General features: G+C 31.3%; 1 protein-coding gene across 2 annotated transcripts in view; it reads right to left on the bottom strand.

Annotated features, from left to right (window-relative positions):
• Positions 1-4426, bottom strand: part of LOC125072348 — a 174832-nt gene extending 170406 nt beyond the window's left edge. For both annotated transcript variants that reach the window (XM_047682956.1, XM_047682955.1), the window contains exon 1: positions 4094-4426. The gene's annotated coding sequence lies outside the window, so the exon portion shown is untranslated. The remainder of the gene's footprint in view (positions 1-4093) is intronic.
• Between the last annotated feature and the right edge of the window lie 15965 nt (positions 4427-20391).

The following is a 20391-nucleotide window of genomic DNA, read 5'->3' on the forward strand; positions in this document are numbered from 1 at the left end:
TCTTGTTACACAATATAGACATCCCTCACTCTAACAACAAAAAACAACTTCGCCTCTTACTTAACGTAATTATACTTAATATGCCTGTAAAATAATTTCTTCTGGTAATTTGTTTTTTAATATGTTACGCTGTCGTAATTATAATTGCCTTTTTTATTTTGTTAACTTTGTATTAGTTTTGTATTAGTATTTATATTCGTCAGTTTAGTTTTTAGTTTGTAGTTATCTTTTAGTCAAAGTACAACTGTTAATAATTATTATTAAAATAATGTCTATACTCTATTCTAACCATAAAAGGAGAGAACCCAAATAAACAACATTTCACAAATTAACGGGATACCATTGGTCGAGTGCTTGATAAGTCTATGGTATTCACTATGGATTTGCAAAAAAATTGGGTTTTGAACGTCGACGAAATAACGACGTTTGAATGTTATCTAAATTTAAGAGGTAAAATTAAAGTGGAAATAAGTAGTTTAGTGTAATAATGTTGTATTATATATAAAGATATATTAATCATAAACTCTTAGTAGTTCACAATATCGCTGAGTTATTAGCAAATCACATGAAATAGATAATCCAAGGTTTGTTTATCTTTATTCCTACTTCGATTGGAATAGGCTATAGTGTTGTGCATTTATCTAAATGTGGTGTCCACAAAGCCCAGATTATTCTTCATATATTTATGATTATTAATGTTCGAATTCAATATGGTTGATAGTTCCTTTGTGTTTTGTAATGTTTAATTTTTAATCGCAAGTATCTAAAACCTTCTTTAAATAAAATGTTTTATCTATGGTCTATTTGCAACTTAAAACGTTATAATAAAGGAAAACAGATCGTTACAGTTGATTTGTTAGATATTATTCCTTTATTTTTTTTCATTATAAATCTATACTATGTAATATTTGTTTGGGAAAAATGATATTTAAGAAATACCGGTGATTTTTTTATCAAAAGTTTGGAAGTTGAATAAGAATAAGAAAAAATTATACGCACATATATTAAAAAAAGAAAAAAAAAATTGTACATTACTTAATCTAAACAAAAAAAAGGGAAGATTTAAAAACAATGACTGCTATCGGGCGTCAAATAGAAGTATCATTCGGGTATTCAGTTGGTTTCCAAAACCAAACGTAGATTTTCAATGATACCCTTTGTAGTTGTGCCGGGCTGTGACAATGTTTTACGACATAAGATACATACATATAAAATAATAATATTAATGTTTAAACTAAAAAAAAATGCAAAATATTAGTAAACTTATTATAATAAATAAACATACATAAGTATTGTTTGTAACACATAAAGGCGAACTATATGTAAATCGCGGGAATTATGTCAAAGGTTTGTGAATATTTATTCTTCCTGTCATTGGAATAGACTTTAATAACATTCACTAATTGGACAGAACTTAAACCGAAAATAAATTGTTATTAAAATAACCTTATTGAAATAACTTATTATTTAATATTTGTAACTACAGTTATATATTTATGTATTGTTTATATAAAGTATGTTGATAAATAGATGGAAATAAATGAACGATTACTTTGAAAATGATACGAACGTATATGGTTAGTATAAAGGTTACAAGCTTACGAGTCAATCACAGATTAAGGCAGAGGAAAAAGATAAGTGTTGCCAGCTTATAATATACATAGTTGCGTTCTTATTTGCCAACAAAGTACTAGTTTGTATTGTCATCAGAAACAGCGAGTGCAATATTTTTACTCGATCGGTTGGATGGAACTAGTTTAAAATTCAGTTTCGTTTTACGCACTCATACAAAACAGGATAAGTTGAATAAAAACTTTTAAAATATGCAGACTTAGACACACATATACATCTAATCCTACTGATCCCTATTTACTTGGTCACAAATCACAATAGTAAGAATATTTTAAAATTAATGTTGTTTAATTTTCGACTTTATTGAACACAGATTAAGTCATAATTTCGTATCACTGAGAAAATTACATGAAACGAAAACAAATCTTCGATAAAATCGCTATTTGGTTAAGATTAAATCGACAGATGCATTTATTTCGTCCTATATAGTTGTCTCTACTTCGAAAAGAAATAGGATCAATGACCTTAATTAGACACGTATCGAAATCGCGTCACGGTTAGTATAAAAATTTACCGGATTTTATGCGAATATCGATTGAAAACTCACACATTTCATTTGCTGAAATAGACATGTATAATTAATATAAATACAAATTCCATTATTATTTTTATTAATTCATTTTAATATGTTTATATTTTAACGTTTTTTTTTTTTATATTCTGATTTAAATAGGTATGTTAATGTTAATTTGAATTTATATGTAATTAAATATTGATAGATCTTCGTCGTATCGTGTCATTAATTAAAGCCAATATTGAAGGTAAATGAAGAATAATTCGTACGCGGTTTTCGCAAAATTTTCATACAATCATTTGGCCGAAGTCGTTCGACAGACATTTTTCGTTTAATTATTACCCGGTAAAATGATGAATGTAGTTTCAGATAAAAAATAATAATACATAACGAATGATTCAATGTCATTGATTTGTGGTTTTTGTTTTTTTTTTAGATAACCTCCATTCCTCTATGAATCATTCCATTCAACAAAATGTTTAAAGAATGAGTTGACAGAAAATAACAATAGTTCTTTATTACATCAAAATATGAATTTAAGTTCGTTGTGTTTATTTTTAAACGTATATTTAGTGTGCTAGTTTATTTGTTTTTAGTGTGATTTTAATAGCAATACCAACTAGCATACCAACTAGCGATTTTATGTGTTTTGTGTTCTTATAATCCAGTCAATTTTTTTTTAGAATATTATCTGCGTGTGTACACACGCATTATTGTGTTAATACATGTATATTCTCATAAACCTTTACTTTGTCTTCATTATCTTGAGAACAAAAGACGATATCGACCCGTGCCTACATCCGAATTTCGAATCCGCTATTTTTTTTTTTCAAATCAACTCTCTGTTATGGCGACGAATAGGAAACCCTTTTACATGACAAAACTATTCGTATTAATTTGATTCTAATTAAAATTATTGGAAGCGTTTTTTTGAGTTGTCCGTTCTTGGTAGTTCTATTTATTAAATATATATTAGAAATATAGTTTTGTATTTCTACATATTTAGTTATTTGTTATTATGGTTGATTTTAAACCATCTAAAAAATATATTATTAATTATGTAATACTTAAAAAAAATAGCGGAAAACTTTATCTATACGAACCATAATTGCAATAAAAATTAAACTACTTTATAAAAACCTAATATTTATGTCATCTAAATATAAAGTACCCTAAAAAAATTAATTTAGTACCATAAAAACAAATTTTAATAATAAAATACCCATAATACGGTAGGTTGACTCAATTTTACAGGCTAAATTTAATACAAATATTAAATTTAAATAAATTTGTCCTGTAAGTTATGTATTTCCAAAAATATGTAATAATTACTCCAAGAATAGTTATCATGTTTCGCACATAATATAATAAAATTATTAACACGTTACGCACACGTTACTCGTTCTTATAAAACAGATTATATAAGTATAGATCATAATTTATTTTTTCTTTTTAATTTCACATTCCTATATATCACAGATCTTACTAATACTTTGACATATTATATTATTATACTTATGAATGACATAAAACGGGGCTAATTAATTTTTATAAGTATTGGGGAAGCCCAGGTAGACTATATAAAATAAATTTCTTAATATCACAGACAAAGAAATTGTACAGGTGTTTTAAACTATACAAGCAACCTTTGCTTACTTTTTATTAAAAAAAATAACACCAGTGTTATCTTTTGTCTCTTTTTAGTACGCTCAATTTTATGAAAGAGAATAACAATCTGTGCCGTGGTAATTAAAATGTTAATTTTTAATATTTTATGCATAAAAATATAAAGAGACGAGATAAGATTTAAGGTAAGGTATAAGGAAAAAGATTTTTTACTATCAACGGATAATGTCAATTATTTATTAACCTTATCACTTAAAACTATCAATATACGTTTGATAAATACGTAATTCACCATAAAACAGCAAAATTAGAGACGCTTACCTTATTTCACAGCAAACTGGATTTAGTTAAGTCGAAAAATCAGCCAAACCAATCACAAAACATATTCCTTATAAGGTGTACACATAACTTAAGATTTAAAATATATGTACAACTATGACACAAACTGAATTTCTTGTTCACAGATGAATCATCAAAGAATGCACTATGTTACACTTTAAAATACCTACACAAACTTACATAACACACTTCAACACTGTTAACTAATAATTATTTCGAATTTCAAGTCGTTTCAATAATATATATACAATGTTTTCGATGAAACAAAAGTTTTAAGAACGCTTAAAAACGACACGATAATCCCACATAGCATCCAATGAGCGACTGCTAGGCGGTTGACAGAAGTATAACCTAACAAAATTGAAGAAACCCACGCGGCACGCTTTTACTATAGAATCTGTTGCACTCCCCAACTTGGTCAGATTGGCGCTGGAGAAACTATAAACAACACTCGAAAAACTTTTGTTTCGAGTTGTTTAAACGTTCTCTTAGCTGTTAAAATACTTGTTAAGTGTTTGGACTAGTAAATAATACATCGTGCGTGATTTTAAGCATTGATATCGGGTTAAATCTCATTTTGTTTGTAGTTATAGCACGAACGCGGTAAGCGGGCAATGTACGCGAGTGAATATAGCCACATTTTTACAATAGCAGCATATTGTAGTGCGCTACTAACTTCACGCGTGTGAATGAGAAGGCAGGCGGTTACCACTTACCTGCCAGTTTTTGTATAGGTACCTATTTTTTGTACAAAAACTAACTGTAATGATCTTTTGTCCAATAAAGAATTCGAACCGGCAGCTGATAGTATCCATATTGTTAATTGTAAATTTAGAAAGTTAGGTCATTTGTTTTATAAAATGTTTTGTGCGGTTAAATTAACTATTATTTTATTGTATTTAAAAATCAAAATATTTTGAAATGGAATCGTCCAATTATGGAATTTTCTTATCAGCGTGTGTGGCATTAACACAAACTATTTATTTGTGTGTATATGTAATTGTGTTAATTAATTATTTGCCCTATTATCACTATCAGTCATACAATTAATGATATCGCAAACTCTTCAATTACGTTTTCTTTTTAATGAAAACATTAGAAAATAGGCGTAATTCTTATTCAAGTATTGTCTGTTATAATTTAGTTTTATAATCTGTAGTGTTTTATATTTTAAAATAAGTGGGTTATTTTCGTTTTTACGAGTTTTTACATTCGAGATATTGAGTAAACATTTTTTTGTTTATAGGATCCTCTGTTCCAGAAGGACTGGAACTACAATACATGTGTTTAAAATATATTTATTTATAAGTTGCCTACATAATGTGTTATATTGTATCCATTTAGTCATTACGAAGTAATTAATGTTGGTACATAGTATCATAATATATTCTACAAACAATATTCAGAATTTTTGTATTTCACAAGCGATATAAGATCTTATTCCCCAACGATAAAGATTAATTAATAATATTTTTACAATAAATGGTTGGTTCTACTATAAGTTCTCAAGTATGCAAAAAAAATATGTTTACTATGGTTTAACACTGCAATATGACGCAACAAATTGGCTACCACTCAGCTCGGTGTTTAGGATGATACCCAACGTTATACGAACTGGAACCGGTTTCCGGCACAATGAGTTATTATTTGCTTGTTAAATGACCACCCCAAAATGTGCGGGGAGTCCTACACTACGCCTATTACACTTCGCATATACTTTGCATAAAGATTAATTATTATGCTTAGCAATGAATTTTGAGTATATTATAACTATTCACGTCGATGACTCGAGACTTATAATAGTGCACGTTCCCGTTGCCAAGGCGAGAAGAATCAAGAGCACAGTTCGGCAAAAAAGTCGGACTACTCGGATAAATCGGATCCAGTACAATCAGAAACAGATGAGCTTTGATAGAATGACAAAAATAGCTGATGATATTATGGAAAGTACTGTATCGAAGTCTTCGACTCCTATTGAATGGAATACAATGGAGACAAGCGAATGAGGATGTACCTGTTTTTATATTCTATTTTTTTTTTTTATATAATAATATTTATTCCAGATTGCAGAGTTAAATTCGCTTAAAGAATGACAATAATGTACCAACGGTTCGGAAAGGTATAAAATTCATACGAAGAACCGGCTAAAGTGACTCGCAAGCTGTGTTTTGTGCGTCAATGATAACAATTGTTTAACAATAAGGGTAAAGACGTGATCTTTTTTATTCTATGTAGCCTGTAGGCTGATTCGTTCCCATTGTGTGCGCCATCCTCTACAAGTTGCGGTTTTGTACTTTAGCACACAAACGATTAAGGGTGTCACAAAAAGTATCTAATGGACTGTAAAACGACGAATATATTTAGAGCGTTTATTGTTCCTTCAACGGCCGATGTAGTTAGTATCCGACTCAATAGGCTATTTGACTAGTTTTTAAAATGCATTTTATATTATTTAGTAGTGGTTAAGGAACTCAGTAAAAGTTGTGTTTTTTAATTCTAGTACATATTTGCTGAAAAATATCAAATTAAAAATTAAATATTTAAATAGCGCGCGAAAACGCTACTTTGACAATATGGCGCTACAATGTGGTCGGTGACATCACTTGCTTGTATTGCAATCTGTAGCACATATAATCCACATACAGTAGGCAAGCGAGGTTAACAAGCAAGTGACGTCATCATAAACCCGACCAATTAGGAGCGTTTTGTGTCACGTGACAAACGTTTAAAAAAATGCATTGTTATTTAAGGTATTTTTGAATAAATTATTTATTATTTTCAACTTTCGTTAATAAGTAACCATATTAAAACTCAAAAATAAAGTGTCAAATATTGATTACAATAATTGACACTTTATTTTTCGCATTGTCAAATACCCTATTGTAAACGCATCAAGGTCATCATACCACGTTGTATCTATTATAAGTAACAGCTTGTTATTATTCCACTGCTGGGCGAAGATCTGTCTTCTTGAGATGCATGTCTTCTTGCATGTATGTATATCTTATAGCTACATAATTCAAGCTACCTACATACCATCATTTGATTACGTTCCTAATACGCTGGTTCGCTGTCAAAACTTATGCGATCATTTTTTTATTAAAATCATTTTTCATCAATCGTTTTATTTTATTGTATTTTCTTATTAAAATATAACGTTATAATATTAAATATGGTTTCGTTCCTATAAGGGAACACGAACACGGGAGTATTTTGTAATTTTTAGCCTTCATGTAAAATATATTCTTTAAAATAATATTATAATCAAAAATATCTTCTCAAGTAGAGAGAAGGCCTTAGATCAGGAGTGGGACATTGTTTGGCTTATTTATGATGATAATTCAGTGTAAATTTTTTCATTAACATCGAGTTAGATAATTTGTGTTTTGAACTTTTTTTATATAAAATAATAATTTCCTATAAACAGTTGACACACTTGACCTTGGGATAGTAATCTTTCGTTAAAAGCACAACTTCTGGTGACAGAAGGGTTGGTTCATTTTTTGGCCAGACGATCGGTATTGTGATTCAACGGGAAAATGCTGCTAGCATTCTCGCCACCATTCCACGCGGTCAGATTTGTACAGTTGCTATTTTTAACTCTTATTTGTATATAGCTAATGCCATAATGTTTTTAGCTTCATTATTCTAAACACGAGAATGAATTATGAGACTAAACATTATCTAGGTACGATATCGAATAGGGCCCTAGGCCATAACTGTATTATTAGGTCTGAATCCCGCTTTATTCCGATAACTTAACGGAACTTCTTATGTATTTCAACAAATATACATTTAATAGGACTCTAATATTGCCATGCTTGACTTGAGGAACGAATTGAAGATATGAAAGGCTACGGAAAAGAAGACCCGATTTACACCCCCTAAATGTGTGAAAAATTAAGTTTTCAATTTTTTTTAATAGTATTGTTGATGATACGGTATAAAATTGTGTCTAAAAGAAAACTATTCATGATAGACGTTTTTTTTGTAACAATCATTTTTCCTTCAAATCAAGACTAAGCCATTAAAAATGCCTCATTAATTAATTGAGGCCTAAAATTTGATCATAATACAAGAGTAAGTAAAACTGGACACATTTTATAATATATGTTTTATTACTATGACAAAATGCTGTATAACAGTATTTCTTAAACTAAGATTGTCTAAGTTTTAAGTATTATACTTAAAACTTAGTAAGAAAAGCCCTGCAGGCTTTTTCAGTGTTCCTGACTTGTAACCGGCTGAGGTTTAGGATTGGTTTTTTATTGCTTGATTTATATAAACATCTTATAAATAATTATATCTTTTCAATAAATAATATTATCTTATAAATAATATTATCTTTTCTTTATTTATATGTATGTATATTTTATATTTGGTGGTAGGGCTTTGTACAAACCGTCTCGGTAGGTACCACCCATTAAACATATGACAATGTCTAAGCGCTGTGGAATCCACATATCCGTTTTTTCTGCAGACACGCGTTTACGCGTTTCAGTCACGAAGTGTGGGGTATTTCGGACTTGACGTACCTACTTCATCTATCAGAAGCCGACGTGTGATCGCTGGAACATACAGCAGCAGTACGAATATCGGTCTGCCTTAGTAAGGCATAAAATAAATATAACTTCAAATCAGTATTCAAGTGACCATAACATAGTGTCAATTTTTATATCCACGTACTACACATTTATTATTCAGCGTTATGTAAGTAAATCTCGTATAAAGCCGCCATGCCACAGCGGTGCACGCATGCATGCACGTTTTTCAGTTTCGTTTTGGATTAAAATATATAAGCGATCGAATCCGAACAGAATATCCGAAAACGTTTGCCATTTAATAAATTTAATGCTATTGAAAACACATTAACAGACAACGCATATTATTAAATACGTTTTTATATATTTATTACTACCTGACCATATGTCTTAACTATGAATGAATATTGGATTCGAATTGAAATAATTAATCAGAAAAAAAACAAACAAAGATGTATTGTTTATTATTCTAATGTTTCATAAGAAGATTTTTTTTTTTATGTCAAATGGTGGCAAACGAGCAGGAGGCTCACCTGATGGAAAGTGACTACCACCGCCCATGGACAATTGCAACACCGGGGGGCTTGCAAGTGCGTTGCCGGCCTTTCAGGAAAGAGTACGCTCTTTTCTTGAAGGTTCCCAAGTCGTATCGGTTCGGAAAAACCGCCGGCGAAAGCTGGTTACACAGAGTGGTTAATATAGTTGTTAAGTTTTCTTAATATTTCTGTTTTTGATAAGAAATTTCGTCTGACTATATCAAACTCAACTCTCTCCGTGGTATTTATTATTCCCATTAGCCTCTCTGAGTTTTTCTCCTCCACTTCGCTCTACCAGACATGTCCTCTTCAGAGACATTGCAGGAATATAAATTTCATAACACCACAATAATAAGCAAAAAAAAAAAAAATAGTGAATTTGGTCCCGTCGTTTACGCGTGATACTGTAACCGAGGGAAATAGGGATTCATTTTTATATATAGAAGATTTAAGAAAACTTTAGAAAATGCTTGACTGATTTAGAGAGACAGCCTAAGCCGGTAGGCCTAACTGGATTAAATTTTGTCCAGGAATTCCTTATGGAACGTCGATAAACACTAAGAAAGGCTTTTCTAAATTCATCCCCACAGAGACTTGAGACTAGGAGGTAGTTCTTCATTTCTGATCGGTATTTAAGCTTATGTTTATAAGTTGTAGATGGATGTTAATGTTTTTTGGAAAATGCAGCAATTAGAGTTTGAAAATTGGGATAAAAAATCCACCCTTTTCATTTTTAGACTTATAGCAGTTGAAGTTTATGCTTCTGCATGTACGTAAAAGCCAATTGTAACAGCGTTTTTCGAAATTCATCACCAACGAGCGCTACGTTGGGATTAAATTTATATCGAAACTCGACGTTTTTGGTGTTAAAAATACGGAAATCGATTCAGATTGGATATTCCACCGTTTATTAATACGATTTTTTTTTTAAATTTATTAATCTATGAATCTTAACTGGTTTATAATATTCGTGAATCTCAACCAAAGATTGCGAGTCCGAAGCCGAGCAAGCACAACTGAATTTTCATCACTTTTTGACTTTATAATTAATCTCGAGTTCGTAAAAACATCGTTAGGAAATGTGTCTGACAAAATCTTCCACATACATCTATAATGGAACAGCGTGGTACGTACTCGTTCGAAACCTTACCTCAACAGGAGAGTAGCCTTTAGTCCAACAGTGAAAAATTCACAAAATATAATTCGGTTATGCCCAGTTAATATGCTTAACGAATCGTTATTCTACATCAGTAACTAATCGTTTTAAATTACAAACAACGAGCATTTAAACTAGGTCCTATAAGTTTTATGTTATCTTGAAACATAAGAAACATCTGATAATTTAAACGCTTTTGATTTAACCTCGTACATAATTATACTATCTCCAAACAAAACGAATCGTTTCCATAATATAGTAGACGGTCATAACATGACTGTCCTGACTTATTTAAATCCTTTTTAAAATATATCATCTATTTGATTGTAAGGGACCTGGTACAGGCAAAATTCCTCCTTACCATTTATAAGTATGCGTTTGACATAAACATACATAAATACACATTTAATATGATACATTAAAACACGTCACGCCACAGTTAAAAAAATAATAATTTTGTAATGAAAACGTTGCGTTCAGCTAAGCGGGCATTAAAAAGCTAATTTGATAACAAAGTGTCTGTAAGAGATTACTTATTTTTCTTTTTAATCTATTAGCTTATCTTATGCATCGCCGTGTCCCTGCTTTGGATCGATAGCTTTAAGCAACGTTTAAATGTATGTATTTGTCATTAAAACGTATGATATTGTTATTTTGACAAGCAATTAATACGTAAATTTATATGACTGTACAATCCAATGTAAACCTGTCATGTAATACAAGTTAACGATGTTTATGTACAGCATTATATTGCAAGCCTTTACAAATTAAAACGACCTGTGTGTAAAAAAAAAAAACATTTTTTTTTAAATATTCTAAATTTAAACTGATTCTATCCAGGCTTAAAAAAGGTCGTTGTTGCGTGTTGTGTACATCTTAATAATGAATTGATCTGGAACACATTCAGGATCGATTCAGGAGCAGAGTCAGCCAAGATTTTAAGGGGTCATTTTTAGTAAACAAGTTTGCATTGCACGCAAAACCTTTCTATTAAACCCATTACACAGTTCGCTAGGAATACAACGGTTCTGGAAAAGTCGGTCTATATTAAGTTGGGCCTAGTCCAAACCTGAACTTAAACCGATATCATCTTAAGTGTGTACATCTTGATGACGTTGAATCGGTTAGGAGCACATACATAAGTACCGATTCAAGAGCATTCGCAGTCAAAGATGGTCGGGATGATATTTATTAAATTAGTTTGTATTGCAAATAAACTTATGAATGACATTATAAAATAAATGGAAGGGGTCAAATTCGATTCGAATCCAATACCTCGTGATCGACTTACAGCTAGTCCCTAGAATGACATCAATATAACACATACGTTTGTATGTATTTCGTTTCGTAATTTACATAGAGTATGTTATTTATTTACTTTTTGAATATTCGTAATCGAACTCTATTTCCAATAGTATAATAGTATTTTTGTTAATATATTTTTAAACTCATAATATCATCGTGAATATCTTTCACGTACAATATATATCTGTCATATTTTTTACATTAACAGCCTGTAAATTTCCCACTGCTCGGCTCACCTCTCCCTTTGAGGAGAAGGTTTGGAAGCATATTCCACGCTGCTCCAAGGCGGGTTGGTGGAAAACACATTTCCTCACGATGTTTTCCTTCACCGCCGAGCACGAGATGAATTATAAACACAAATTAAGCACATGAAAATTCAGTGGTGCTTGCCTGAGTTGAACCCGATATCATCGGTTAAGATGCACGCGTTCTAACCACTGGGCCATCTTGGGTCTGTCATGTAAGATATACATAATTAAATTAACAATCATAAATATTTAATTAATTTATCAGTCATACATTGTATTACGAAAATAAAATTTTAATAGTTTATTCAGTAAGAGATGTTTTTAATTAAAGAAGTCTCGTGTAATCCAATATCAGCAATTATTGATTCCTGTGAAATTACTCATATGTATTTGATATCGGAATTGGAGTTGAAATTTCTATAACGTCACTTCGGTTTACCTGCCAATTGCAGTTACGCGAAGTAACATGTGCTAAAATAAAATTATTGGCACAATTAAAAGACATTAAAAATCTGCAGTTAATTTTACTTATTATTTTAAGTAACAGGAGGACGGGCAAATATGCCTCCTGTTCAATTGTCACCACCGTAAGCCGCCTATGCACCACCTACACACATAGCGAACACTTTCGCGCGAACGATTCGCGAACACACAAAATTTCGTCTAAATCGGTTCAGTGGATTTGGCTTGAAGAGGTACCAGACAGCGTTATTTTAGCATATATAATATTAAATATTTAAGAATGACTGTAATAAGATATACATTAAAATATTATTATTAACAATATCCGGTCCGGTCGATGAGAGAATGGCTGACTGACAGATCCGTGATCGAATGGACGGTATAATGTTGAAGTGAAGAATAATTTATTTAATTAAAACATTATTATCCATTATTTGCTCTACGAATAATGTACATGCATATAATAAATATATTTTAATAGTACGTATAGTTAATAATTTAACGTCGAATGACATATTATACTTATAGTTATAAAAATTTCTTTCTAAGAACCAGCCTATAATAGGATACCGCTTTCAGAATTATAAAATAAGATTGTATTATAAATGTGTCAATAACAAGGTTAAGAATATAGTCATCTCCTTCATCTGCTTGGTGCTAGGGCTTTAAACAAGCCTGTTTGATTAGCACTCGCTCATATATATTCTACCGCCATATAGCAATTCATAGTATCGTTGTGTTCCGGGTTGCATGGTTGCCATTAAAAATTGAAGCACTTACACCCAAACATTCGTCCCCTTTTTTACTACCATGAGGGATGAATTCAAAGAAGTTTGCTATGAAATAAGTTGGCGGACGAGCGAATGGGCTGACTGCTGGTAAGTGATCACCACCACCCATAAACAATGGCGCTGTAAGAAATATTAACCATTACTTACATCGCCGATGAGCCACCAATCTTGGAAACTAAGATGTTACGTCCCTTATGTCTGTAGTTACACTGACCAACTCACCCTTAAAACCGGAACACAACAATACTGCTCTTTGACGGTAGACAAGCTTATTCCTTGGGGTTAAAGCTTGCTTCGATTTTATCAAAATCGGTTCAGGGTTATAGTTTTGTAACCTAAACATAATAACTCTCTTTCGCATTTTTAATAATAGAATGGATCAGAAAATAGGAATATAAAATTCACAAGACAGGTTTTATTTAAAACATAAAAAACCTGGCAAGTGGCGCTGGGGGATCTATTGAAACGAAATTCTAAAGATACACAAATGCTATCCGGTTATAACGATAAATCACGTGACTCATTCACTCCACAAAATGGCGGTGAGGTGCGAAAATTCATTCATTCGCGAGACAGCAAATACACGAATATTAAAATGGGGCTAAACAAACTTGGCCGCAACGTTTCGCTACGTGATAACATTTAGAGTTGAACTCTCGGAAATTCCTGTATTTTTAGGTTTGAAGTTTGTAACCATGTGTTTTAGTTTCATATGATTTTTCATGATATACGAGTATGGCTGAGAACTGAAATGCATAGATTATACGAGAGTTTATACAATTTAGAAATTAATTTCTGTACCGGGTATTTGCCGGTAGAATTGAATAATTGAAATTCTTATTTGTTAAAATAATTTACAATTAAAGTTATCCAATCATATTTATTTATTACGGAGCAGAATAAAACAAACCATTGTTACGTAAAAAAAAAGTTTAATTTTATTATTATAATAATATAGAGCAACAAAGTATATAATGACATATGCGCCACGCACACGCAGGAGTAGAGTGGGGGTGGGAATGACGTCATAAGAGTCATTACGATATACGTCATAACGTTCGAGTTGGTCTTTCCCCGACTGCCAATTAATTATCTGTGTCCGAGTAAGTTTATGGAAACGTTGACATTAGTAGAGCTTATAGTACTCTTGAAAGAAAATTATCTTAAATATTTATTTAAACCGTTTAATTTAAGAGATATTGCTTTAAAAAAAGGCAATAGTCTTTCACACGCGGCTTGTTATAAGAACCTATCTATATAACGGGCAACAGTAATAATTTTTATTTTGAAATGTGTTTAGGAGCATATCTTTATATCTTTCTTATTATAATTGAATGTTTAAATACGTATTAAGAACAATACAGATTATATATTTATATTATATATAGATATTAAAACATATCATTTAATAATAACCTAGTTTTAAGTAGTTGATATATAAAATAATTACAAAAATGTAATATAATACGCGTCGAATTGAACCTATTACTTATTACTGACTGTATTCGTTGGTTAATAATAAAAGATACGATCAGTAATCTAAGCCTACTCAGTATTTCTTTGCTATCAAATTATATAACTCTTTTAACATAATACTCCGCAAATATAATTGAAATTACATTAACCTTAATCAAAACTGATAAATACGTACGCGAAACAAATTATTTTGTAATCATCCGTATCTGTCATATCATATCAATGCGAATAAGTGTCGTTAATCCCACTCCGAACGTTTCTGACTAATTACGAGACGAATGCGTTTAAATTTTTAAACTTTTACTAATTAAACTGTTTGAGTGTGTACGTGTGTGTGATGTATATGTACGCGAAACCTTTTTTAATCTTTGTAATAACGAAGGTATAAAGAGCTCATGATTTGACCTCTTTATTTAATAGGGTTTTTTGTGCTTGTATTGTTTTAGACCATACATTAGGATATTCGTTTTATTGTATTTGTAAGCTGAAAAAGAACATCTCGCTTTTATACAAACGGTAACTTAATCTTTTTTACTTAATTTATACAATATATAAATCCGTTGTACGTGAGTTCGTAATTGTCGTCCTCCTACACGACTTGACCGATTTTGATGTTTTTTTTAGTTTTAATTATACTAGTTTAATCCTGTAGCTGTTATCGAAGTACAGATTTTTTTACCAGATATTATTTTTAAACAACATTATATTAGTATATATTTTTGCATCTCATACAAAAAACAAAAGCATAATCCTTAAATTTCAATACTAAAGGCGATTTGCAACATACCCATATAATATCGGCTTCGCATGGACATACAAAAAATAACTAATTTACTGTTAATTTTATTTATTTTGTCCTGTCCATCGATTTTTCTTAGAATTATTGTAATAGTATTTCTCCATAGAACTTTTTATCCATTACAAGAACTAATTTTCGTATTTGTTTTTATGTGAAAGTGCGCCTTATTTTTTTAAATAGCAAATTAGTATTAAATAATTGTTAGGTAATATATATCAGGCGTTATGACTATTAATTACCTCTGTTATATTTCACGATTTATGTGAATTTTACTACAATTTGGATATTTTAATGTATAAGTATTTTATTATACTTTGTTTTATAAATAAACATATTTGTTTTGTTCAGAGTCAAATTTGTACAGTAAAAACTTCAATTTAATTAAAAAGTACTATTTATTACTATTGATTCTGTAAACTATTTACTTTGAAAATTAAAAATGTATTAACTCTTCTGCACCTTAATCGGCTTATGATTTTTGTTAAATATTTTCGATAGTTGATAAGAAGTTTTACCAACATTAAAATAGACCGATTACAAATTTTAAACAAAAAAAAAATCTCTTAATCGTTTTTTTAAGTTTCGAACAGTTTATCTTTACACAATAGACGACACAAAAAATAATTCTCATCTCCTCAAAACATCAACAATATTGTTCACTATAAAAATAAGCATAAGTATTAGCTCACGAGGTTGTCGACATGTGGGATGTGGATACAGCAGTTATTGTGCCAATAGTCGTTTCAGCGAATGGCCTAATGGCCAAGAGCCTCGACCAACACCTTAAGAGGCTCTCGTTAGGCAGCTGGGTCAAGGGCTTGATGCAGAAGGCAGTACTCCTCGGCACGGCACGTATTGTGAGGAAGTTCCTCTCTCTGGAGCCCTGACCACCGGTGGCTTGGACCCTGTTCCCGCCACTGGTTGGCCTCTGTATTCTATATTTTTAAATATATTTTATAAATTTGTATTTTATATTTAAAAATGTTATTATACATGAGTAAAAATAAATAAAAATAATAATGAGCATAAGTATTGTTATTATTATTACTAGTCGTGCTCCGTGGTTTTTTCCATCGTTTAAGCAGTAGTATTTTACTGTCGTAAGCATGATTCGTTTTTAAATTATTTATTATGTCATAACTTGACTTGACATAAAAAGTCATAAAAATATACGACATTTTATTAATGATGAAATGGTCAGCATTTGTATTTGCAATATAAACAATACGTTACATCGCCAATGCACCAACAACCTTTTGAAATAAGACGTTATGTCCCATGTACCTACAGTGGCTATAGTTGCACTGGTTTACTAAAGTACTGGAGTACAGCAAAACTTAGTATAGCTTTTTAGTGTCATATACTAGCAGCCCGGAGTGGAATTTACACTTACACTACCGTTTCTCGTAAGGCACGAAAAGCAGTTGGTCTTGCGCCTGAAATACTGCCAGTCGTGTCGGATTTGCTTTCCCATCGGAATATGAGAGTGAAATTAAAGAGTGCACCAGTATTTCGTACAAACTATTATTCCATAATATGCGTAGGTCGTCTCTCAGATTGACCTTGACCGAAATCGGTCAGGACCACATTAAACATGAATATAAATAATAATAAATAAATATTGGACAACATCACATACATTACTCTGATCCCGATGTAAGTAGCTAAAGCACTTGTGTTATGGAAATCAGAAGTAACGACGGTACCACATAGACCCAGACTCAAGACAACATAGAAAATAATGAACTTTTTCTACATCGACTCGGCCGGGACTCGAACCCAGGACCTCGGAGTGGCATACCTACGAAAACCGGTGTACATACTACTCGACCACGGAGGTCGTCAATATGTTTAATGTGGTCTAGATTCTTTAGATTAATCTCTAAATTCACCGCAACACCCAATGTTAAAATGAAATTTATCAATTGTAAAAATTACTTAGAAACCACAGATTACAAATTGTGTTAAAATTAAACTAAATTCCATAATTATATAACAACCCCGAAACCGTGCGGACTGCGGAAACCACAATGCGATTATGTTTAATATTGATTTGTTAGAAGTGAATTATAGTAATAATTCCGTATTACAACTCGTTGACCAGATTTATTGATGTGTTTTAATGTTATATAATTCGTAAAGCCCGGAAGTTTTGTGTGAATTAAATTATAATTAGGAAATTAATGCATGTATTTGTAGCATAGGTAGACGGACTGAGAAATGAGTTACCTGATGGTAGTGGTCACCACTGCCCATAGATATTGGAGCTGTAGGAAATTTTAACGATTCCTTACATAGTGCCAATCTTAGGTACTGAGATGTGATGTCTCTTGTACCTGTAGTTATACTGGCTCACTCAACCTTCAAACCGGAACACAGTAATACTTAGTATTGCTGTTTGGCGGTAGGCGGTAGAAGATAGTTGAGTGGTAGCTACACAGTCGTCGTCGTCATTACCAGTTATGGGAAAATTTATTTATTTATTTAGTATTTTGTACAAACTTTTACTCCATGATATGCATAGTTGGCTAGTTTCCCCGATTGACCTCGACCGAAATATCATATATCATCTAGTTCTTCGACAGGAACTTTTAACTGTCCACCATTTGTCTCATATTGATCTTCTTTATGATTACATTCGAGGCAATTCTCGTTCAAGAGCTATTTATAACGAATGACTCCATAAAATACGTAAGTTCTTAAAAATAGTTTAGACTTTTAATATAAAAAAAAAAAATTATAAATAATATAATTATATGAAATATTTAATATATATACACTTAAATACATAAAAAGTATACTTACGACATTCCTACACTGGGGTACTAATGGATCCTAAGACATTTGTAGACACTTCCACTTTGCATGGGTCAAGTCGCGGCTTCAGCTAGTTATATCTATAAAATAATATCACAATAACTTAAAAATAATACAAAATAAACAGAATTCAAAGTAGATGAATTAAATTAAAATCAAATAAAATTACATTAAAAAGAAATTATATCATACGATTGAATTAAATATTGATATACAGAAATAATTAGAAAACAAACTGCAATGGGGTACTCCAGTATCCCATAAAGGTTTCTAGGGTAAAATAGATACTGTTATAGGTTATATTTTGAAAATACAACAACTATTAAACACAATATCCATGCAGTTTTGAATATGATACATATTATATCGTAAGTAGTCACAAACCCAAGTGTTCGAACCTTCCCCCCTTTTCATCTTCCTGGTGATAGATTTTCGTAAATCCAATTTTAAGTTATTGTCTTTGTAGTGTAAGAAACGTCCATACCAAGTTTCAATTCTGAACAATTTATAGTTAGGAACAGGATTTTGGTAACTCCAATCTTCTAACGAGTTAATATTTGGGGAATTACGGAATTGTGGTATATATCTGTCCCAGAGAAACCGTGAAATTTCCAGAATAAAAGTGAATTGTGTGGTATTCAAAAATCGGAATTTCTCATGAGAAATTTAATCGAAATCCGTTTATTTAATTGCAATTATAGGAAAATACTCAGAATAGGATAACGCTGCAGATCTATATTGCACAGAAAACGTGCGTTTCTTCGGTACTGACAACGCCTTTATCGTTTTCCGGACGCTTCTAGGGTCACTTGATAAAATTGACTACTCATGGACATCTCACTCTCACTGGACACTCATGGACAGTCATCGTACTTAAAATATTGAAGCTACAGTCTTTAGTACGGTTGTGTGAAGTAAACTGAGCGGCGGCGAATGGATTGGCGTTGGTCATAGGTTGACAGTCGTCATTGGAAAATAATGATTTTTAAAGAGTACAATATTATTTGAGTTTACTACGATGTGTTATCCATCTAATTAAAAATCTTTCAACGAGGTCCTAATTTACCTCCATTATATATTATTAATTTAAATTCTGAAAATGACGTAATTTAATATAAAAGACAACAAATATATGCTCTCGTTTGTCCTTAGAAAACAACAATAAATAAAATTAAAGCTAGCAGCCAATATGTTAATTAGACTTTATTAATTAATTAAGATATTAAGATAAACAGAGTAAATCAGAGAACCTCTTAATCTCTATAAGAAATAATCTTTGTATAATAGTTGTTCTTTATTAATTTCGAGATCGTCGTTAGGAATAATTGTTCCATGAAAGTTAAGTTTTGTGTTATATCTATAGAGATTAAAAAAAAAGTAACTTCTTCCAAATAAAATACAATTTCGCGTTGCTGGTGAATCCGACATAATATGAGAGTTCTTCAGTTTACCTTCACGGTGATATTTCAAGATATTTTGAAAATGTCGATGAATTCACATTAATATATGCAGAATAATTTTTAAAATAATTATCAGGGCCTCCACTCTTTTGTGACACCAGGGCCTCCAGACCTTTAAATTCGGCTTTGATTGTTTTATTATAACGATCATTTGGTAAACTATGCTTTCCGATTAAAAAGAAGAAATAATTTTCGCCATATCGACATTACATATTAACAAGTCGGTAAGCACGGTGAAAAAAGTAATTAATACGTGGTAAAAAATTTAACGTGTGATAAAGAATTGTCACGCCATTTCACAAAGACAAAAACGAGTTATCACCCTCCGGCAACTGAACACAGTAAGTGAAACGATATAATCATTGTAAACGATGATACCAATTCTTATCTTGCCTACAGGTCTTGCTATATGGTCTACTGATTGCAGTCAAATGATGGTATTTTACCATCGCCCATATACATTAGTAAGTACAAAATAGCTATACAAAGATGGTGACTCTAATTACACTTGCTAACTTATCGTTCAAATCGGAACACAAGAATACTAAGTATTGCTGTATTCCATTATTATAACATAAGATGAGTGGGTGGCTGATATCTACTAGACGGGTTTGGAATAAACCCTAACAAGTAAACATTTCTTACAAGATATTTACATCGAAACATTGTACAAAGCCACAATGTTCGTG

Source organism: Vanessa atalanta, chromosome 21 (assembly GCF_905147765.1).
Source record: "Vanessa atalanta chromosome 21, ilVanAtal1.2, whole genome shotgun sequence".
Taxonomy (NCBI): domain Eukaryota; kingdom Metazoa; phylum Arthropoda; class Insecta; order Lepidoptera; family Nymphalidae; genus Vanessa; species Vanessa atalanta.